The sequence below is a fragment of the Lepus europaeus genome, chromosome 8, assembly GCF_033115175.1.
Source record: "Lepus europaeus isolate LE1 chromosome 8, mLepTim1.pri, whole genome shotgun sequence".
In the NCBI taxonomy this organism is placed as follows: domain Eukaryota; kingdom Metazoa; phylum Chordata; class Mammalia; order Lagomorpha; family Leporidae; genus Lepus; species Lepus europaeus.
The window spans coordinates 12,446,491-12,470,054 of NC_084834.1; the positions used below are offsets into that span (position 1 = coordinate 12,446,491).

Sequence of the window (23,564 nt, forward strand, 5' to 3'; positions counted from 1 at the left end):
TCCTTGGCTTCTATTTCAGCCTGTCCCAGCCCTGGGCTTTGTAGCCACCTGGGAGGGGGGAGAACCACCAGATGAGTGATCACTGAGAGAGAGCAAGAGTGCTTGCGATGCCCCATGCACTGCTTCTCTCCCCTAGCCGCTTCAAAGGCCAGTGCCGGGCCAGGTAGAAGCCAGGAGGCAAGAACTCCATTCACGACTCCCAGCAGGGAAGGAGGCAGGGTCCTAGTACCAGGGCCATCAGCAGGTGCTGCCTCCCTGGGTCCCAACCTGGAGTAGAGGGACTGGAATTGGGTCTTGGGCACCCCACACTGAATGGAGCTGCGTGCAGATGCGAACCAAGGCACCATAGTGGCCGACTGTGGGGAGTGAATTTGCGTGCTGTGCTGTAACCAGGAATTGTACTCATTGTACTCATCTCCTGCTCAGCCATCCTCAGATGCAAGTCTGCGCCTCATCTGTTCCTGCCCAAAAGCCTGTTCAAGCCTTGAAGAGCTGTCCTCGATGCTGCTGGCGGAGCCTGAGGGAGACCCACAGTCCCCAGGGTCAGGCCTGAATCAGAGAGGCTGCCGCCCGAGACGGCCGCGGCAGTTCCCTTGCACTTGTGGACATTGGTAGGCGTGGTCTTCTTCTTCGGCAGCTTCCGGAAGACTACCCTTCGGGACTCGGTTGCTGTTCCAGAGGAGCAGAAGGGCTTGTTCTTTGGTGAGTTGGGCGTGATGGCCTTCCTGTTGCGAGGTAGGTGGGGCCTGGGGTGCAGATAGCGGGCAAGGGGTGTGCATGTGAGGGCTGGAGGGGACAGGAGGAGGAGAGAGGCGGCCAAGGGAGATTCGGGAGGAGAGAGGAAGGGGGGAGAAGGAAAAGGTGGCGTGAAGGTGGGGTGGCATGGAAGGAAGGGGAAGAACAGTGTGTGGGGCAGCGTAAAGGGAGGGCAAGTGTGACAGGAGTGCCGGAGTGCGGGTGGAAGCGGGGACTGGGAGAGGAAGGACTTTTCCCATGGCCCGGGTTCCGTTTTGGGGGTTTCCTGGCCCTGGCCGCAAGCAGTCTTGGCCGCGTCCGTGAGAAGCGGCCTTGACTTCTGGCCTCTCTTTCCTGGGTTGTTCTGAACTGTAATGTGTGTGCGGGAAAACTGGCCTGGGGCACATGAATTAACTTGCATGTAATCCGGTGAATTTTCACAGACCGCACACAAGGACTAGAAAGCAGAAGCTTAGAGAAACTCCAAGAATCCCTCTGTGCTCTGTTGCAGCCTGTCCAAGGTTCTGACACCTCATGGTAAGTACTGGATTTTTTTTTCTTGTCAAAGATTGGTTTGAAAGGCAGTTACAGTCGAGGCCGTGGCAGAGAGAGATTCAGTGTGTGGGTTCACACCCCAGGTGGCTACGATGTCCTGGGGCTGGGCCAGGCTGAAGCAGAAGCCAGGTACTTTATCCAGGACTCCAGTGTGGGTTCGGGTGCCCAAGTCCTTGGGCCTCTTGCTCTGCTTTCCTAGGCTTGTTAGCAGCCAGCTGGATCACGAGTGGAACAACCTAGGCATTTGGGGGTGGGGGCGGGCCGAGCCATGGCATAGTGGATGAAGCTGCTGCCTGCAGTACTAGCATCCCATTTGGGTGGTGGTTCGAGTCCCAGCACCTCCACTTCTGTTCCAGCTCTGCTGTGGCCTGGCCCAGCAGTAGAAGAGTGCCCAAGTCTTTGGTCCCCTGCAACTGTTTGGGAATCCTGGAGGAAGCTGCAGGCTCCTGGCTTCAAATCTGCTTAGCTCACATCTGCTCATGCTGAAAATGGAGAGAAGTCGAGAAAGTTTATAGGTGACACTGATGGCAGAGTTACAGACAGTGAGAGGGAGAGACAGAGAGAAAGGTCTTCCGTCCTCTGGTTCACTCCCCAAATGGCTGCAGCGGCTGGATCTGTGCCGATCCGAAGCCAGGAGCCAGGAGCTTCTTCCTGTCTCCTGCACGACTGCAGGGGCCCAAGGACTTGAGCCATCTTCCCCTGCTCTCCCAGGCCATAGCAGAGAGCTGGATCGGAAGAGGAGCAGCTGGGACTAGAACCGGTGCCCACATGGGATGCAGGCTCTGCAGGCAGAGGATTAACCCACTGACCCACAACAGCGGCCCAGAAAGCTATTTATTTTGTTATGAAAAGTTTTTAAGTAGGTGGGTAAATGCTTATAAAGTGTTAAGGATCACCTGTTAGTTGAGCCTATGATTATATGAGCATATACGTCCTCTGTTGGTAAGCTGGCATAAAAAGGGGTATTCATAGGATTGATTTTGAATACTTGTTTTCTTATTTTCCAAAATAGTTTTAAATACATTTATTCTCCTTTTTCTTTTTTAATAGATCTTTTGACTTCTATTTTAACTTGAAAAATTTTGTTCTATTCCTGTTGATGCTACCATTTGAGAAACTACACATATGCTCTACTGTACCAACATACACAGATACTGATCCCTGTTAAATATCAGAGTGGAAAAAGAGAGGGAGGAGATGTACAATTTGGGACATGCTCAATCGGACTTGCCCCAAATGGTGAAATTAGAAATGTGCCAGGGGATTCCAATACAATCCCATCAAGGTGGCATGTACCAATGCCATCTCACTAGTCCAAGTGATCAATTTCAGTTCACAATTGATGGCTCTGATAGGTCTAAGAGTCAAAGGGATCACACAAACCAGACAAGTGTCTGCTAATACTAACTGATAGAATCAAAAAGGGAGAGAATGATCCAACATGGGAAGCGGGATACACAGCAGACTCATAGAATGGCAGGCGTCCTAAACAACACTCTGGCCTCAGAATCAGCCCTTAAGGCATTCGGATCTGGCTGAAGAGCTCATGAGAGTATTGTAGGCATGGAAAGCCAAGATACCATGGAAAAGAAAAAAAGGAAGAAGACCTAAATGAAAGATGTCTGTGAGTGAGATCCCAGTGGAAAGAACGGGGCCATCAAAGAAGGAGGTACCTTTCTCTGAAGGGAGGAGAGAACTTCCACTTAGACTATGACCCTATCGGAATAATATCAAAGTCAGCGAACTCTAAAAGCTTCCATGGCCTTGGCAACTCATGACTAGAGCCTAGGGTGATTACTGACGCCATAAACAAGAGTGTCAAATTGTTAAGTCAGCAACAGGAGTATTTTTTCAACTTTTATTTAATAAATATACATTTCCAAAGTACAACGTTTGGATTATAGCAGCTTTTCCCCCAGTAACATCCATCCCACCCACAACCATCCCATCCCCCACTCCCTTTCCCATCCCATTCTTCATCAAGATTCATTTTCAGTTCTCTTTATGTTCAGAAGATCAAATTAGTATATACTAAGGAAAGATTCTAGCAGACTGCACCCACACAGACACAGAAAGTATAGAGTACTGTTGGAGTAGTAGTTTTACTATTAATTCCCAGAGTGCAACACATTAAGGACAGAGATGCTACATGGGGAGTAAGTGCCCAGTGACTCCTGTTGTTGATTTAACAATTGACACTCTTATTGATGACGTCAGTGATCACCAGAGGCTCTTGTCATGAGCTGCCAAGGCTATGGAAGTTCCTCTGGAGTTCACCAACTCCGATCTTATTTAGACAAGGCCATAGTCAAAGTGGAAGTTCTCTCCTCCCTTCAGAGAAAAGTACCTCCTTCTTTGCTGGCCTGTTCTTTCCTCTGGGGTCTCACTCACAGTGTTCTTAAATTTAGGTCACTTTTTTCTTTTGCCAGAGTGTCTTGACTTCCCATGCCTGAAATACTCTCATGGGCTTTTTAGCCAGATCCAAATGCCTTAGGGGCTGATTCGGAGGCCAGAGTGCTGTTTTGGGCTTTGGCCATTCTATGAGTTTGCTGTGTAGCCTGCTTCCCATGTTGGATTGTTTTCTCCTTTTTAATTCTATCAATTAGTAGAAGCATACAGTAGACTTGTTTATGTGATCTTTTTGACATTTAATCCTCTCATGATCAATTATGTACTGAAACTGATCCCTTTAGACTAGTAAGATGGCATTGGTACATGCCACGTTGATGGGATTGAATTGGAATCCCCTGGCACGTTTCTAGCTCTACCATTAAGGGCAAGTCTGGGTGAGCATGTGCCGAACTGTACATCTCCTCCCTCTCTTTTTCCACTCTGATATTTAACAGGGATCAGTCCTCTGCCATTAGGGATAGTTTGACTTCCTCCCAGTTTGTCTCTAACGTTGAGAAAGGAGAGACAAAGTACCAACGTGATAACGTGCACGTAGAAAATGTCAAGAGGGACCTCAGACACTACCTTTATGTATTCTATCATGCTTTGTGGAAGACACGGTTTATTTAGTTCAAACATGCTCCATCTGTTAAATGCAGGGCTAGACTGTGGAGGGCAGAGGTTGGGGAGCAGACCTGTGTTCAGTGGAGAACTCTGTAGATCACAGGTGTCTCAAGTCCCTGTGCGAGTGGGTACCCAAGTGTCTGAATAAATAGACTACATTGATTTCCTCATGTGTCAGTCATAGATAATACCACACGGAACGTTTGTAAGGCAGAAGAGAAAGAATGGGTACCAACACCTTTTCTTAGCGTGAGTTAAATTTTTTTTTCAAATTCTGTGTTAATAGGGTGTATGTAATGCATATTATATCAGATTCTAAAGGAATTGTAGTAGTTGGCCTCAATGTAGTATTTTATTTATAGCTATGTCTTCCTTTTCTTAATTTTTAATTTTTTTTTGAAGATCTTATTTATTTGAAATTCAGAGAGAGAGAGGGAGAGGGAGAGGGGGAGAGAGAGAGAGAGAGAGAATATCGAGATCCAGAGGTCTTCCATCTGCCCGTCTGGAACTACTTGTTTTATTTCTGTAATCCAGTCGTTGAAAAACAAAAACCACTCCCAATGCGTGAGTCATAGAAAAGCAGTTTTACTTTATTTGAACACTCTAGGGAGAAAATCAGAGGAGTATGTACTGTATGTAAAGAGAAAAACTCTGTCAAATTTTAAATCGAATGGTGGAATAAATTCCATGACAAAAGTGAAGCAAAGTACTGCCCTGTGACCCTATCGCACTGGAGCCTGGCCTCGCTGTCTACTTGGTACAGACAGCAGGAGCTCTGGAGAAGCCTGGAGCCACAGCCCGTGTGCAAGCCTGCGCGTGCTTGGTCTTTGTTTTCTGATTGGTTGGCGCCTGAAAGGAATACAATCAGAATTGACACATGCTGTCGAATACTGAGTTTATAAAAAGGGTGCTCAGTGTTGCTCTTTCCCTTTTCTCTTCTTGGCATCCAGCGTCGTGGAGTTCTTTGTTGGAACATGTGCTGAGCACTGGCGCTAAGCCTTCGAACAAGGAGGTGAGCAGCCAAGAGCAACACCTGCAGGAAGGGCCGGGCTGCCGGTGTCGGAGGAGTGGCAGTAGATTCAACAGGACCCTCAGGTTTGTCCCTCCTCGCCTGGTGAGTCTTCTTGAAATGTTTGTGCGTATCATATGACAGCCCTGGCCACAGGCAGGGGGCACTTGGGCCTTCAGGAGCCAGGGGAAAGGAAGAATAAATTGTGTATTCTATTGTATGTTATAAATTGAATGCCGTATATTCAATTTGTATTATATATTATAAATTTCATACCACATGTTCTATTAGGTTTTAAATTGTATATCGTAAAATGTGTATGTGCTCAGAGGTATCACATACGGTTCCAGACGGAATGAGCCTACCTGGCTGAATTGTCATGCCAGGATGGGTGAACCAGCAGGTGAGTCATCTTCTGCCGGGTGGGCAATTACAATGCCCAGTGACTGTGTGTTAATCTCCAGGTTTCTTGTGTTATTTTCTGGATTTGTAGTTCTACTTGGTGGCTAGGAGCTGAGAAAATGGATCTAGTCATCCAGAAAGGAAGTTCCTGCTCACAGGAGAGACAGAGGTCTTCCACATGCTGGTTCACTCCCCAGTTGGCTGCAAAGGCCGGAACTGTGCCAGTGTGAAGCCAGGAGCCAGGAACCTCTTCTGGGTCTCCCACGTGGGTTCAGGGGCCCAAGGACTTGAGCCGTCTTTTACTGCTTTCCCAGGCCATAGCAGAGAGCTGGATCGGAAGTGGAGCAGCCAGGACTTGAACTGGTGCCCGTGTAGGATGCCATTGGTGGCCTCGCCCGCTATGCCACAGTGCCAGCCCCAATCATGAATGTTTTAACAATCATTTCTGTCCCATGAAGCCTACCAAAACCCCACAATATTAACCTAAGGTCCTTAACTTTAAGGATGCATTTTAAGTTTAGGAACCTATTTTTGAATGCTTTATTTTTCCAGCCTTTTCACAGTGTAACTGAGAAACAAAAATTCTATCTGTTCAAGGCACGTAATCTGTGTTTCAGTATGAGTCTGATCTCTATATTGCATTTTCCGACAAACCGTTTGACTCTCCTGGTACTTACAGTACACTATGAAAGGATTAGTACAATGAGGCCACTTAACAAATTCATCACTTTTACTGTGTTTTGTAAATTTTTTAGATTTTATTTATTTATGTATTTTCCCAGACAACTTTTATTTAAGGTATACATACTTTCTGCATTCAATAATTACAGCTGTAGCAGCTGTATTTATTGGTAGTGGTAATTCTTCTACCGTACCTGCCCTCTGATTGACACTCCTATATGCTTTTTATAGTGTTTTTACCATGATAGTTATCTTAATGAGAAAGCCCCACAGGCCTAAAGGGTTAAATACTTGTAAAATCCTATAGGTGCTTTCAAAACTACTGTGAAGTAATCAAGTGCCTCTTGTTGGTTGAAGAGTTTACAATTTTAAACTTGGGAACTTAAAGTCTTTTGTCATCCACAGTTATATATGATTTGCTGCTCATAAAACTAAAGCGTTGTTGGTTCTGTGTTTAGCTGTCCTCCTATAGGTTCCTATGGACTTTTTCCAGCCACTTCTATTGTATTCAGCACTTTGGGATGGCTCTGTAAACAGATGAAGCCAATAATGTATTAACAGTACCAACTGAGAGAAAGTATGGTTAACTGTGGTTACTAAAAACAAAAAGCAATTCAAACCAATTGGCAATCTACAAAAAGAGTTAAAGATTTTAAAAGCTATTATTAAAATTGCTATACTGGTCTATTATGTTATGTTATATGTGTGTACATATTGTATGTCCACATGGGGAAATTTTATTAAGAATTTCATTTTAATTGGCTTATAGATAAGATTGTCCATAAATTTAAGCTGCTAAAATTAATCAAAGATACATTTTAATTCGTGTGACCTGAATCTGTGTATCATATGTTTTAAACGTGTTGGTAGAAAGAAACTAAAAACATTTTATATGTTTGTGCTAAAGTTCACTGGTTAAACAAACTACACCATGTTAGATATTTAAGAGGTGTTTCCAAATACATGATTCTTAAAATTTATAGAAGGCATTGGACCTTCTGGTAAATGTTTTCTTAAGTTGTTATCTAATGGTTGAAACTATTTGCTAAGTATTCATGTAATATTGGTATTGTCAGCAAGCGATCTAGGACTTGTTCCCTCATTTCTCTATTCTAAGCCCAACTTGTTCTTTCATTTCTCTATTCTCCTCAAGGTAGGAAACTAATTCTATTATAAAGGAATCTGTAGGACACACAATTTAATCTTTAGACCTTATAAAAGAGATGGCTAATATTTTTCTGTAATAGCATAGCCAAAATAAGAGGTTAAATAATAATCTCATAGCTAGATTTACTTCGCCATCAGCGAAGTGAACAGTAAGTAGAAAAAACCTCCCTTTCAGACCAAAGGGAAAGAAAGTTTTTAAGTGAGAATATAATTTTCCTCATGGGCATTGTTTACCTTAGAAAAACTACTACAGAACATGTCTTTGACTATAGACTTGTAGTTCAGGCCACCGAAGATTAGAGATGGGACTTGGGCACTCCCTTGACTTGCATCCTCTGGTCTGCTTTAACAAAAACCAGGAGGCAAAGAAAGCTAGGCATCAGAAGCAATGAGTGGCAGGCCTATTAATGGCTGATCTGTACAGTGATCTGCCCTCCAGGAGACCCAACAGGCCAGTCTACTTCAGTGGCTTTCCATGTGGTAAGCCTGGGCTTCAGCAGAAGTTAACTTGTGAAGAGCCTTGGCAGCTCTGCCAAGAGTTGGATCACTGGAAATGGACCTGCCCTGGAGTCGAAGGATGCCCAGGTCAGAGCCACAGATCTTATTGGCTCTAAGCTGAAAAGCCCTTCACTCAGCCCAACTTCCAAAGTGACCACTGCAGCTGAGGGGACGGCCAAGTAGGGTCAGCAACATTGCAGGCAGAACTGTAAATTTCTTGTTAGAGATGCCCCCTGCCTTTACCTGGCCAGCTCTCCTCCCAGGCCAGCCAAGTGATGAAAGTCAACAGAGTGCCTTCCCCTAGGAGGTTCACACCTCCCTTAGGATATACCCCATGTGAAGAGATAGATAGGTCTGGGCCTCTTAACTTACAAGGCCTAAAGCCCAACAGATTATTATCAAGCCCCTTCTATCAGGTTCTATTTGCCTTTCAATCAGAAAACTTAATTGTAGCTTAGCACCTTTCTTAGCTCCTCTAATAATGACTCTGTCCTTTGTTCTAGACCCTGTCTAGTGTACTTGGGCCTCATTCCTTTGTAATCATAACCTCTACCTCCAATGGTTCTACTCCCAACCTGTGTGTACTGATGGTCCTCTTCCCCACTTAATGCTGTATAATTGTTCAAACCTGGTAAATGCCACTCTTAGGATCATTGGTTACTATCCTCACTCTGTCTTTTATGAACTTGTCTAAATATGATCAGAGTCGGCAAACTTGGAAGGCTTCCATAGCCTTGGCAACTCATGACGAGGGCCTAGGGTGGTTACTGGCACCATGAACTAGAGTGTCAATTTGTTGGGTCAACAACAGGAGCCACTGTGCACTTGCTCCTCATGTGGGATCTCTGTCCTTAATGTGCTGTACATTGTGATTTAATGCTATAACTAGTACTCAAACAGTATGTTTCACTTTGTGTTTCTATGTGGTGCAAATGTTAAAATCTTTACTTAATGTATACTAAATTGATCTTCTGTATATAGAGAATTGAAAATGAATCTTGATGTGAATGAAAGGGAAGTGGGAGCGGGAGAGAGGAGGGTTGCGGGTGGGAGGGAAATTATGGGAAGAGGAAGCCATTGAAATCCATAAGCTGTACATTGGTAATTTATATTCATTAAATAAAAGTTAAAAAAAAAAGAATACTGACCTAGGCAGTTACAAGTACAGAATAGAATATGAACTGTTTCCCTAGGGTATATATTAGAGTTACAAAACCGTATCTTGTAATAACTGCAAATTTGATTTTTTGTTTGTTTGTTTGACAGGTAGAGTTATAGACAGAGAAAGAGAGACAGAGAGGAAGGTCTTCCTTCTGTTGGTTCAGTCCTCAAATATCCGCCATGGCTAGAGCTGGGCCATTCCGAAGCCAGGAGCCAGGTGCTTCTTCCTGGTCTCCCATGCGGGTGCAGGGGCCCAAGCCCCCGGGCCATCCTCCACTGCCTCCTGGGTCACAGCAGAGAGGTGGACCTGAACAGGGGCAACTGGGACTAGAACCGGTGCCCAAATGGGATGCTGGGCGTCGCAGGCAGAGGATTAACCTAGTGAGCCATGGTACTGACCCCTGCAAATTTCATTTGAAAGGCAGGAAACAGAGAAAAGGGGAGAGAGGGAGAAAGAGAGTATGGCAGAGATAAACAGGGTGAGCGAGAGGATGAGGGATATCTCATCTCATGCATTATTTCCCTCCTCAAATGTCCTCAGTGGCAGGGCTGGGCCCCAGGTCTCCCACTTTGGCACTGGGGCCCACGTCCTTGGATCATCTTCTAGTGCTTTCCCAGGCACATTAGCGAGGAGGTGAATGGGAAGTGGAGCCGTTGGGACTTGGTCTGGTGCTTATACAGGATGCTGGCAGTCCCGGTGGAGGCTCAAGCTTTTTTTACACCCGAGCTCCAGCCCCATAACCATATATTTGTATCGTTTGAGTACCCTCTCTTCAGTTTCATGCTCCCAGTTCATCACAGACACCATCCTACTCTCTGTTAGTTTGACTTTGTATATTCCACATGTAAGTGTGATCATGTAGTATTGCTTATTTCTGTGTCTTGTTTCCCTCATGGTAATGTCCTATAGTGCCATACTTTTGGATGCATCTGTGACAAGTAGTAATATTTCCTTTCTTTTTAAGGTTTGGCGAGGATGGCACTGTGTGTATATCCCATTTTCCCTTATGGGTCCCTCAACAAACATTTGGATTATTTCCATATTGTGGAATTGTGAATGATGCTGAAGTGATGTGGGGGTGCAGACAGTTCATTGAGATGATGATTTTCTTTTGGATTCATGGTCAATAAAGGTTGTTCCTTTTTAAATTGTATTTGAGGAACTTCCATATTGTTTTTCATAATGGACGGTACAACGTGCATTCCCTCCAATAATGTGTGTTCGTTTTTTCTACGTTGTGCCCAATACTTGTTATCTTGTAACTTTTTAACAGTAGCCATTTAACAGATAGGAGATAATAACCATTGTCATCTTGATTTGCATTTTGCTGATGTTAGCAATGTTCAGAACTTTTTCACATACCCACTGGGCACATTGTATGTCTTTGCTGGAAAACATTGATTCAGTCCTTTGTCCATTTTTAATTGTATTCTTTGCTTCTTAGTGGTGCACATTCCTTGTATTACTCCCTTGATCGCACATCTGGTTCACTAACATTCTCTCCTATTCATTGGTTTACCTTTTCATTTCATTGATCTTTGCTTTACTACTTTACTAGTTTGTTGTAGTTTCATTTCCTTGTATTTGCTTTTGCTCTCTGTGCTTAATTGTTAACACATGAGCAACCACTCTTGAGGCTAAAGTCAAGGGTTTTTCTATTTTATAATTTGTAAGGGTTCAGATCTTCTGTGTGGACTTTCAGTTCATTTTGAGTTGATTTTAATATGTGATGTAATAGTGATGCAGTTTCTGTTTTGGACATGTGGATAGCCAGGTTGCTTCTGCCTCAGATGTGGGCCCTTTCATCCAGTGACTGCATGTTTGGCAGCCCTGGTGGGCCAGGGTTCCCAGTGTCTTCAGTTGGATCCGTTAAACAGATGCTGTGGCTGGAGTTGACCAGGAGCTTGGCAGAAGCTGGCAGAAGCCAGGTTGGCCCTTACTGCTGGCTCATGGTCTGAGTCCCGTGCCTCCGTCCTAGCTTCAGTGCTCTGATGTTCTGTTCTATCTGTGGTACTAGGTCCCCAGGAGACACTGGGCCTCATTGCACACTGGGGTTGTTAAGTGTACACTCAACAGACCTGGGTACCAATATCTCAGGCAGAAACAAACTGAATATCCACATACAGATATCTGAAGCTGTATTATGATATGGCCCTTGTGCCAGAGAAGACAATGGGCTGGTTGAAGTTAGGGAGGTTGTGGGAGGCACACATGGAGGCATGTATGGTGATTGGGGAGTAGGAGACCATGCAGTGATGGGGTCAAGACAGGGGACTGTGGCCACCTTCTCTGGAAGCCAGGGCTATATGAGGCTATGTCGGAAAGGTTTTGAAGGATGGATGTTTGGCATAGTGGGAAAGACAATGCTCAGGATACCAGTGGCAGCAGGGATGGTTTAAGTAGTGGGATTCTTGCTACCATGTTGGAGACCATCTCCCAGCTCAGCCTGGGTCAGATCAGCCCTTGAGTACTGTAGGCATTTGGGTAATGAACTGCTAGACGGGTGGGTATCTTTCTCTCTTCATCTCTCCCCTTCTCCCCTTCTCCCCTTTATTGTTTCTCTGTGTTTTGCCTTTGAAACCAATTGCAATATTAAAACTAGGTGGAAAAAAAAATGGTTTACGGATGATGCTGTATCCCAGTGGCAGTAGATCATTGAGTCATTTCCTAGAGTCACACAGTGGGCTGTGTGTAGCTCACAGTAATCTCTGTTAGATCTTTTATTAGCAAACCAAGTAAACGAGCTCAAGGCTCTAAGCATAAAATAATGTCCAAAGAGAAATGTAGATTTGATCAGTACAAATTTTATATAAGTATTGAAATGTCACACTAGCCCGTACATATGTACAACTCTTGTGGATAAAATGCAAGTAAAAATACCTGCATGTTACTTGGTGTATAAGGTTAAGGGGTTTTAAATGAATAATGTCACAACTAATATTATGGTATTTGAAAATGGTTAATTAATACAAAAACATAGCCTGTAAATGACTGAATGGTTCTTTCTTGGCGTGCTCAAAGGCTATTATGCTGCATTTTAAGTTGGTGATGAATATTTATTTTAGATTATTTCCTTTAATTAAGAAAAATGGGAGTATGTTTTCACGTGTATGTGAACTTGAATAGCATCAGAGCAATACAGTAATTCGAGATAAGCTTTTTTTCATAATTGAGATTTTATTGGATTTTGAGAATCACTACAGAGACATTTCAGTTTGTATACTATTCTTAACAAACCAAAGATTTAGAAAGTAAGGGCTTGTCATTCTCTTTAAATCTTTTATTATTTTTGAAATAGTGTATTTTTTTTTAACTTGCCTCCTAAGAGCTTTATATTCCACTCAATAAAGAGTTCAGCTAGTAAGGAAGAATATAGGCAAGGGCCATAAAAATTATCAAACAAAAAAAGTCCTATCTTTAGGATCAGTTGTGTACTTAAACTGATCACTTTTAACTAGTGTCATTAAGTGTCAAAGGGATCACATAAAATAAGACCAAATGTCTGCTAATAGTAATAGAATTAAAAAGGAGAGAATGATCCAACATGGGAAGCAGGCCACACAGCAGACTCACAGAATGACAAATACCCTAAACAGCATTCTAGCTCAGAATCAGCCGTTAAGGCATTTGGATCTGGCTAAAAAGCCCATGGAAGCATTTCAGGCATGGAAAGCCAAGACACTGTGGCAAAAAGTCACCCACATGAAAGATCTCTGGGAATAAGATCCCAGGGGAAAGAAACGGCTGTCAAAGAGGTCAGTATCTATCTCTGAAGGAAGGAGAGAACTTGCACTTTGATTATGGCCTTGTCTAAATAATGTTGGAGTTTGTGGACTCAAGAGGCTTCCATAGCCTTGGCAGCTCATGACCAAGAGCCCAGGGTGCCCACTGACGTCAAATGTAAGAGTGTCAGTTGTTACATCAACAACAGGTGTTGCTGTGCACTTGCTCCCCATGTAGGACCTCTGTCCTTAATGTGTTGTACTATGAGAATTAACGGTAAAACTAGTCTTCAAACAGTACTTTCAACTTTGTGTGTCTGTGTGGGTGCAGTCTGTTGAAATCTTTACTTTGTATAGAGTTGATCTTCTGCATGTAAAGATAATTAAAAATGAATCTCAATGAAGAATGGGATGGAAGAGGGAGTAGGAGTTGGGATGGTTTGTGGGTGGGAGAGAGGGTATGGGGGAAAGAACGGCTATAATCCAAAAGGTGTACTTACGAGATTTATATTTATTAAATCAGAGGTTTATATAAAAATGTCTACTACACTCATACACAGTAAATTTTAAAATGATCATGAGTTATTAAAATTATAGTAGCATATCATTCTTTTTTTTCTCTCTCTCTTTTTTTTAACAAGCAGAGTAGATAGACAGAGACAGAGAGAAAGGTCTTCCTTTTTGCTGTTGGTTTACCCTCCAATGGCCGCCACGGCTGGCGCGCTGTGGCCGGCGCATCACGCTGATCCGAAGGCAGGAGCCAGGTGCTTCTCCTGGTCTGCCATGCGGGTGCAGGGCCCAAGGGCTTGGGCCTTCCTCCACTGCACTCCTGGGCAATAGCAGAGAGCTGGCCTGGAAGAGGGGCAACCAGGACAGAATCTGGTGCCCGGACCGGGACTAGAACCCGGTGTGCTGGTGCCTCAGGTGGAGGATTAGCCTATTGAGCCACAGGCTGGCCAGCATATCATTCTTAAGAATTTGTTTGACAAAGATATAAAAGAAAGTGTGACAAAACTGTATTTGCAGCAATACTGATGCACACAGGCATTATTTTCTTTTTTGTATTTTTTTGTTATTTTCTGATTTTTTAAAAAAGAAAATTTTAGCTCCCATATATAAAGGAGAACATCTAATATTTGTCTTTCTGTGTCAGGATAATTTCACTGAGCGTGAAGTCCTTCAGTTGCAACGATTTTGATAGAAATGACAACATTTCAATTTTTTTTATAGTTGTGTAACGTTCAGTTCTACATATATGCATCCAGTTTTGCCAGCACCATTTACTGAATAGATTATACTTTTTTCCAATGTATAGTCTGGGCACTTTCATGAAAAATCAGTTGGCTCTCCCTGTGTGGATTGATTAATTAATTTTCCATGATCATGCTGCTTTGATTGCTATAGCTTTTTAGTAAGCTTTGAAGTCTGGTATTCTGATGTGTCCAAGTTGATTTTTTTTATTTTGCTCAGGATCATTTTGGCTATTATTGATATTTTGTGATTTCTGATGGAATTTAAGATTATTTTCTCATTCTGTAAAAAAAATGTCATTGGTGTTTGATAGGAATTTCATTTAACTTGTAGGTTGCTTTATATGTATTTTAATTATACTAATTCTGGCAGTCCATGAGCAAGTTCTATTTTTTTCCATTTTGGGAGTCCTTGATTTATTTCTTCAATGTTTTAGAATTTTCATTGTAGATATCTTTCACTTATTTGGGTACATTTATTCCTAAATGTTTTATTTTTGTCCCTATTGTGTATGGGATTAATTTTTACATTTCATTTTTGGCAAGTTGGTTATTAGAATATAAAGAAGCTACTGTGTTTTGTATGTTGATTATGTAACCTGTGACTTTACTGAATTGGTTTTTCATCGTGAAGCATTTTTTTGGTGGAGTGTTTATAGATTTTTCCATGCACAACATCATGGATTCTACAATGTTGTTGAATTCAGTTATTGTTAATAGTTGTGTTGAGGAATATTTCATGTTATGAATATAAGAGCATGTCATAGAGGCTTAAAAGTTTACCTGTGGAAAATTTCTCTGTCGTTTGCCATGGGGGAATTAGAGTAGTACCTGGCAGACTCGTGGACTGACATTGCTGATGAAGTGCATGGGTTCACCCATTAGTTTATCCCTGCTTTCTGTGCCCCCCCCGACTCCCAGTGAGACAGTGAGGCTTCTTACAAGGTTGTGTGCTGAGTGTTGCTGTCTGCAGCGTATAAGTAACATGGTCTCATGGGATCATTTCAGACATTTGTACTTGCACCTGGGTGATGCAGAGTCTTGTGTACTGTGAGATGGTAAGTCTGGAGGCACCAGATGACTGCCGGCTGCCCCTCACATGCTGCCAGGCACCACCCAAGGCCTGGTTAAGAAAGTAGTTGCCTCCTCTGCAGCTGTCTCGGATGGTGAAGTGCCGTATCTCAGACACCAAGGAAGTCCACATAGAGGTACACACCTTGCTGTGGATGGAGACACAAAGCCTGCTCAAAGACTGGACAGGGACGCATTGAGAAGGGCAACCTTGCCGTGTTCCTGACAGGAAGTCATCTATCAATCACCAGGCAACAGAGTTGGCAGCTGGCAGCTCTCACGGAACTACATCAAGATCCTGTCCGACTTGTCTGGAAAGCACAAACAGATGGTGTCATGTTTGCACAGAGGGTGACCATAAACTGTCCCTTTTTCTACTGCAGTGGGTGTCCAGAGCATGTTAAACACCACACTACAGAAGGAGCCTCTATATTTCCATGTATGGTGTACAATTAAGAAAAAAGAGAGCTACTGAGGCTGTTAGGCATTCTTCAGCGACTGTGTGCGGCCCCCACCCCTGAATGGCAAAGCTGCCCATAGGACAGTCCCATACAAGCTACCTTGGACCCAGTGGAATTATTTATTCACTTACAAGCATTATTCATTGTTTCATTGAATGACAAGAAAACAGATTTCCCATTGGCTGGATCACTCCACTTGAGTGGCAAGGGCTCAAATATCTGAGCCATCCTCTGTTGTTTCCCAGGGTATGCATAAGCAGGAACCTGGATCTGAATGCACGACCAGGTATTGATCCTCTGTAATTACTCTGTAATGGGATGCTGGCACCAAAGATGATGTCTTTAATTGCCATGCCAAATACAATGTATTGATGCCTTTATATTCTAATTTATTAGAATGGCAGTGTGAGATAGAGAAAAATGTTTCCATCTGTTGGCCTCAACCCCGGAGCCTGCAAACATTATGGAAGGGCTAGGCCAAAGTCGGAAGCCAAGAGCTCCATCCACTTCTCTCACATGGGTGGAAGAGACCTAAGTATCTGACCCAATGCCTGCCACCCATCAGAGTGTACATTAGCAGGAAACTGGACTGCAAGACGATTGTACGGAAATCCAGGCACTCTGATATGGGGCGTTGATAACCCAAATGGCATCTTAACAACTCTGTCACAGTTCCTTGGCTATTGTTACATTATAATGATTTTTTATTTGAAAAAAAAAAAACATTACGGAGGGAGAGATATAGGGATATCATCCAATCCACTACCTCACTCTCCAAATGGCTGCATCAGCTACAGATTAGCCAAGGTGAAGCCAGGAGCAGGAACTCCATCTTCTTCTCCTACATGGGTTGCAGAGGCCTGAGATCTTCAGACATGATCCACTGTCTTTCCTTGCACCTTAGGAGGAAGCTGGAGTGGAAGCATAGCAGCTGGGGCATGACCCAGGACTACAATATGAAATGGAAGCTTTGTTAGCTGACACTTTACCTGCAGTTCCACAACGTCAGCATTCCCATCATTATTTGTAAGAGCATTTCCACCACAGGACCAAGCAAAACTTCTGGCCCTGTTGGCTTCCACTTCAGAAGTTAATCAAGCTATGCAAGCGCTAAGTACTCTGGGAAATACCAAGGTAGACACGTAGGTGTTCACAGCCAGAGTTTCCTTCAACGTCTCCCTGCAATCCAGTGCTATGTAATCGAATGTGGTGCTCTCTGACTTGCTCTGATCCATTGTGCACATGATGGGACCTATTCTGAGCATCAACAACAAAGTCAATGGCTTTGCAGGCTGCACTGCTGCCTACTGGCTCATTTCAGGCAAGTCTCATGAGTTTCTCTAGACACCACTGATGCCCTTCTAGACAGAAGACCACCAGAGATTCAACAATGGTAGGCTTCTTCTGCACACGAAGGGTAAGCTGTCATCACCAGGCAACTTTATGGATGACAAGCACCGTGTAGTAGGGTCACATTATAAAGCCTTGTGGATCATTGGGCACTAACTCCTACAGCATTGTGATCTTTCCCAGTAGAGTGCATCTGCCCAAACAATATTCATTGACAGACTATGGAGAGGACATGCCCTTGGGTCGACTGCCATGGCCATCATGAAGACAGGACCCAACCTCTTCCCATGAGTCCTTGTGTTGCTTCTGCCCACTGCTCAGCTGTCATTTCTGTTCCTTGGTATGGACAGTCTAACGCTTCTGTTCTTAACCTAGAACAAGCCCAAGTCTTTTGTACTGATGTGGCATGCTTGCCTAGAGCCTGGACATTTAACACATACCCCCCTATATTGTCAGCACCCTAAAATAGCCACTCAAGCAAGACAAGTGGGGAATTGGCATAGCTGTCCCTGACGTAGTAGTAGTGTCTGAAATATGCTGAGTCATCTATTAACTCACCCATCAAGCACCTTCTCAAAGCTGGAGGATAAGATTGGAGGCATCCTGCAAATTACCACCACCTCAAGAAGGTCATGCCTCGCTGTGAATTTGCCTTACTTGACATTGCCAGACTGCCCCTGAGAATTTTGCCATTATTGATGTGGCAAGCACTTTATTGTGTCCCGTGGAGATTTGGGGCCGTTTACTTTTTAACTTGAAGGCCAACACTGCACCTTTATGAGACTCCCAGTGGGCTGCCTCTCTGATCCCCCAGGGCTCGTGGTCTGTGTTAACAGGCTGTGGCTGGCCTTCAGTTGTCATCTAGCATCCACCTGTGACACTATGTTGAGGACATCGTTTCAACTGATAATCAAGAGAGGAGGAAAAATGGGCCTCAAACATCAGCATCTGACAACTTGCCCCTGTCGGTGTGGACCTTAGCTTGCAACCTCAAATTTTTGGTCTACGTTTTGAAAAAGGAATTCAGAAAAATTGCTCAGCAAATCCACATATAACTCCTTCTCCTCAGTGACTCTGTTTCAACCAAGGAAGCCCAGCACATTTTCACTTTCTGATAACACCAACATCCTCACCTCTAGTGAACCCTAAGACCCACCTATCTCACCAGTCACCCACAAGGATGCTCCTTGGTGGAGAGTTTGTGGTTCTGAGGCTCACACTGGTAAAGGACTTGAACTTAGCTGTGAGCTTTTAGTGACACTACTGTTTGACTCACAGAGAGTTTGGACTACCTCACTCAGCATCATGAGCTGGGTCCTGGCCTCCAGCCACTGGGAATCTCTAGTTAGATGAAGTGGGCAGGACGTGTGATCATCCTACTGGTTCTTGAGCAGCCCACCCTCACTCAAGGCCATTTTGAAAGTCACATGTCCTCCAATTCTTGGGACATCACCAATTGCTAGTGGCCTTTGTGTGTCCTCAAACTGGACAATTCTTACCCTTACATTGGAGTACCCCCTTTGGTGGGACACTGTTGATATCTGTGCTACGGGCCTAACCTCACTGACCAACTCTCAGCTATTTTGATTGCCAAAATTCTACTGCCTTTTAATGTAGTAAAACTGCACTATGTATTCTCTACATCCTTGCTTTCATAGTGGAGTCTCCCTGGCTTATATTATTTGAGACATCATAGGCCTGTCGACTTGGATTTTAGCTTGTAGCTTTCCTATTGTATCCAAGTCAGTGGTGGAAGTCCCCAAGGAATGCCTGCTGTACAGACAAAACTGTCATTCCTCTTTGTCGCATGGTTGCACTTGGAGTGGTGATTATTCACATGCTACCTGGCAAGTGGATTTTATTGACCTGCTGTAGCAAATGGCAGGTGCTTCCTGTTATGTAAGCCAACACCAGACTTCTCCTTGCTTCTTTCCTCATGGCTGAAAATGTCATCAGAGTCTAAGTACTTCATCCCTGGTGCATTAAACATGGGACCAAAAGTATTGAAATACTTAGTTCCTGTCCATTTGGTGTATACACAGCAATGGAGTTTCTAGTTCATGTGAAGGTTATGTTTTTTTTAAATTTTGAAGTTAACAATAATTGTACATACTTAAGGGCTGCTGTATGATATTTTGGTACATGTCTGTAATGTGTCCTGATGAAAAATGGGGTGATCAGTATTTCCCTTTGTTTGTCAGTACTTATGATTGAAGTCTTGGGATTTCTTCTGTATGTTCATACAACACGTACTCCGTTATTGTGAGCTATCCTCTCCATTATTCTGTGTAACATTAGGAAGTTATTTCTTTGATCTTACTCTGATTCGGTACCCATCATCAAAACTCCTTGCATTTTCCCTCCAACCTCTTACATCCTTTATTAATTATTACATATTCAGATTGGTGTATTTTAAAGATTTATTTATTATTTTTATTTGAAAGGCAGAGCTGCAGAGAGAGGGAGAGACAGACAGATGTTTTCTTTCTGCTCATTTACTACCCAAATGGCTGCAGTAGCTGCAGCAGAGCAAATTCAAAGCCAGGAGCCAGGAGCTTTTTGTGGGTCTCCCAAAGTGGATGTAGGGGCCCATGCACTAGGGCCATCTTCCATTGCTTTCTCAACCCATAACCAGAGAGCTGGTTCAGAAGAGGAGTAGCAGGGGTATGAACCGGTGCCCACATGGGATTCTGGCACCACAGGCAGAGCCTTAACCTACCATGCCACAGCACTGGCCCCCGATTGTTTTTTTAGCTTGTGTTTGTGAGGGAGTGGGTACAGTATTTGTCTTTCTGTGTCTGGATTGTTTTCACTTACTTCCAGTTCCATACATCTTGCTTCAAGTGACAGGACTTCATTCTTTTCAAATGGCTGGATAGTATTCCCTTTTGCATATATACAACAAACTCCTGACCGCTTCGTCTGATGAACTCTCCGCTCATTTTGTTTGCCAAGATACTATTCCCTTTTAGTGAGACAAAAATGCAGTCTACTTTATCTGCATTCCTGCCCTTATAGTGGAGACTGTGGTACGAGAATGAGTTTCTGCTCCCGGGCATATCTGATTTGGGGACATCTTATGCCTGTCAATTTGGATTTCTGATTGTGGTTTTCCTATTCCATCCAACTCAGTTGGAAAAGTCCCCCAGGAATGTCTGCTTTGCAGACAAAACTTAAATCATTCCTTTTTCTCCCACGGTGGCATTTGGAGAAGTGGTTACTCTCACATGCCGCTTGGCAGGTGGGTTTTATTGGTCTGCTGTTTCAAGAGGCAAGTGATTATCGTTGTTGATGGGCACACCAGATGCTCCTTGCTTTTTCCTTCATGGCTGAAAATGTGCTTCAAACATGGGACTGTAGATACATGAACTACTCCCTGGTGCTTCAGACACGGGGCTATAGGTACACAGAACTACTTATACTTAGTTCCTTTCTGTGGGACATGTACCCAGTGGTGGTGTTGCTGGTGCACGGTATTGTTCTGTTTTCTGAAAATTTTGACATTAGCAATAATTCCACATACCTGAGGTCTACAGGATGATGTCCCGGTGCATGTCTGCACTGTGTCCTGTTGAAAAATGGGATAATCAGCATTTCCCTTTCTTTGTCACTGTTTTATGACAGAAGGCTGGAATTCCTTCTGTGTGTTCATGTAATATGTACTAGGTTATTGTGAGCTAGTCTCCTCACTGTGCTGTGTAACGATAGGAACTTATTCCTTTGATCCGACTCTGATATTGTGCCCCTCATCGAAACTCCCTTCATCCGCCGCAGTGCCTGCCATCCTTTATTAATCATTATGCAGTCAGGTTCTTAGCTTGCGTATGTGAAGCTGTGCACGTGTTCTTTGTCTTTCTGTGTCTGGCCTTTTTCACTTAACATGATATCCTCCAGTTGCATACATTTTGCTGCCAAGGACAGGATTTCATTTGTAAATGGCTGAATAATATTCCGTTTGGTAGATACACAACAAATTCTTGATCTCTTTATCAGATGATGGATTCGTTGGTTGATTCCATAATCTGGCCTTTGTTAACAGTGCTGCAGTAATCATGGTGGAGCAGGTGTCTCTTAGATCCAGTGATTTCATGTCTTTTGGATGTATACTGAGTATTGAGATTGTTGAGTCATATGGCAGTGCTATTAGTTTTTAAGAAATCTCCACAGTGTTTTCCTCAGTGGTTGTACTCATTTGGATTCCCACACTTGGTATATGAGAGTTCTCCTTTCTCCATATCCTTGCTAGAATTTTTTACTTTTTTTTTTTTGATAGGCGTTCTAGTTTTATGAGGTGATATCTTTTTTTTTTTTTTTTTTGACAGGCAGAGTGGACAGTGAGAGAGAGAGACAGAGAGAAAGGTCTTCCTTTGCTGTTGGTTCACCCTCCATTGGCCGCCACGGCCCACGCGCTGCAGCCAGCACACCACGCTGATCTGAAGGCAGGAGCCAGGTGCTTCTCCTGGTCTCCCATGGGGTGCAGGGCCCAAGCACTTGGGCCATCCTCCACTGCACTCCCGGGCCACAGCAGAGAGCTGGCCTGGAAGAGGGGCAACCAGGACAGAATCCGGAGCCCGACCGGGACTAGAACCTGGTGTGCCAGCGCCGCTAGGCGGAGGATTAGCCTGTTGAGCCACGGCGCCACCCCTTTTTGGGGTTTTGATTTGCATTTCGTCTTCTTTTTTTTTTTTTAAGAGATTTTATTTACTTGAGAGGCAGAGTTACAGACAGAGAGGTAGGCACACAAAGGTCTTCCATACACTGGTTCAGTCCCCAGATGGCCACATTGGCGAGAGCTGAGCCCATCCAAAACCAGGAGCCAGGAGCTTCTTCCCTCGTGGTTGCAGGGACTCAAGCCCTTTGGCCATCTTGCACTGCTTTTCCAGGCCATATGCAGAGAGCTGGATCAGAAGAAGAGCAGCCAGGACATGAACCAGTGCCCACATGGAACGCTTAGCCTAGAATGCTGCAGTGTGGGCCCCTATTTTCATTTCTCTGGTGGCTCTTAATAGTTTTTTTTTTTTATATATATTTGTTGGTCATTTCCTTTTTTTTTTTCTTTTGAGAATTGCCTTTTTAGGCCCCTTGTGCCCATTTCTTAACTGTATTGGATGCTTGATTTTGATTTTGTTGAGTTACTGATATTGTGGCTACTAACCCTTTGTTGGATAAGTAAGTAGTTTGCAAGTATTTTATCCCTTTCCATTGGTGGTTTATTCACTCTATTACTGTTTTCTTTGCTGTATAGAAGCTTCAGAGTTTGATCTAGTTTTACTTTTGCTACCTGAACTTCTGGGGTTTTAAACAAAAAGTCATTGCCTCTACCTCTTTTAAGAGGTGTCTCCCTATGTTGTATTCCAGCAATTCCGTATTTTCGGGTCTTTGATCCATCTGAGTTGATTTTTATATGTTGTGAAAGATAGGCATTTAAATTTCATTCTTCTATATATGTATATCTAGTATTGTCAGCACCACTTATTGAAAAGACTTCGGGATTTTCATCAAGAATCAGGTAGCTGTTATGTATGTATGTTTGTATTTATATATTTTTTCTCTGTTTTCATTGATCTTTGTATCTATTTTCATGCCAGTTGCATCCTATTTTAGTTACTATAACTTTGTGAAATCAGGTATTGTTATCCCCCAGGTTTGTATAGGATCACTTTGACTTCTCTGGGCCTTCTCTGGTTCCATATGAATGTTAGAATTTTTGTTTCTGACGGTTTAAAGAATGTCATTGGTATTTTGATAGGACTTGCATTGAATCTGTAGATTTCCTAGCGAATATGAAGATTTCAATGTTAATTCTTCTAATTCACGATCAGGGGATGTCTTTACATTTTCATGTGTCTGACGATTTATTTCAGCAGTGCTTTATAATTTTATTGTGATCTTTCACTTATTTGGTTGTATTTATTACTAAATATTTAATATTTGTAGCTACTATAAATTTAGGTTTCTTTTTTCCTGTTTTTACTTTTTACTTAAAATACACAAATTTCATATACTTCATATATAGAGGTTCAGGAAGATGGTGATACTTTCCACTCAACTCTCCATCCCACCCGTACTCCCACCTTCCTTCCTTTTCCCTCTCCTGTTCCCATTCTTATTTTTTACAAAGATCTTAAACTAACCTTTACAGAGGATCATTATTGGTGTGTAAGAATGTAACTTTTTTTTTTTTTAACATTGATTTGGTATCCTGTGACTTATTGGTTTATCACTCCCAACATATTTTTACTGTGGTGTTTTCTGTCTAAAATCAGGTCTTCTGAAAAAACAGGTATTTTGATTTCCTCCTTCCCAATTTTCATCCTTTATTTCTTTACTTTACCTGAGTACTCTGGTGAGTACTTGAGATACTATATTGACTAAGAATGGTATATGTGGAGTTCTTATCTTGTTCCAAAACTCTGGTGAAATATTTTCAGCTTTTTCCCATTCAGTATGATATTGGCTATTGTTTATCGTATAGCTTTGATAATT

At 43.1% G+C, this 23,564-nt stretch overlaps 1 protein-coding gene across 2 annotated transcripts in view; it reads left to right on the forward strand.

Moving 5' to 3' along the window:
* LOC133765850 (probable ATP-dependent RNA helicase DDX60) overlaps positions 1-23,564 on the forward strand; it is a 172,896-nt gene that overhangs the window by 125,939 nt on the left and 23,393 nt on the right. Inside the window, exons 26-28 of one of the 2 annotated variants that reach the window (XM_062199408.1) lie at positions 427-702; positions 1,179-1,272; positions 5,256-5,419. The gene's annotated coding sequence lies outside the window, so the exon portion shown is untranslated. Of the gene's footprint in view, positions 1-426; positions 703-1,178; positions 1,273-5,255; positions 6,057-23,564 lie in introns of those variants that run through there. The other variant, XM_062199407.1, reaches the window with a different exon arrangement.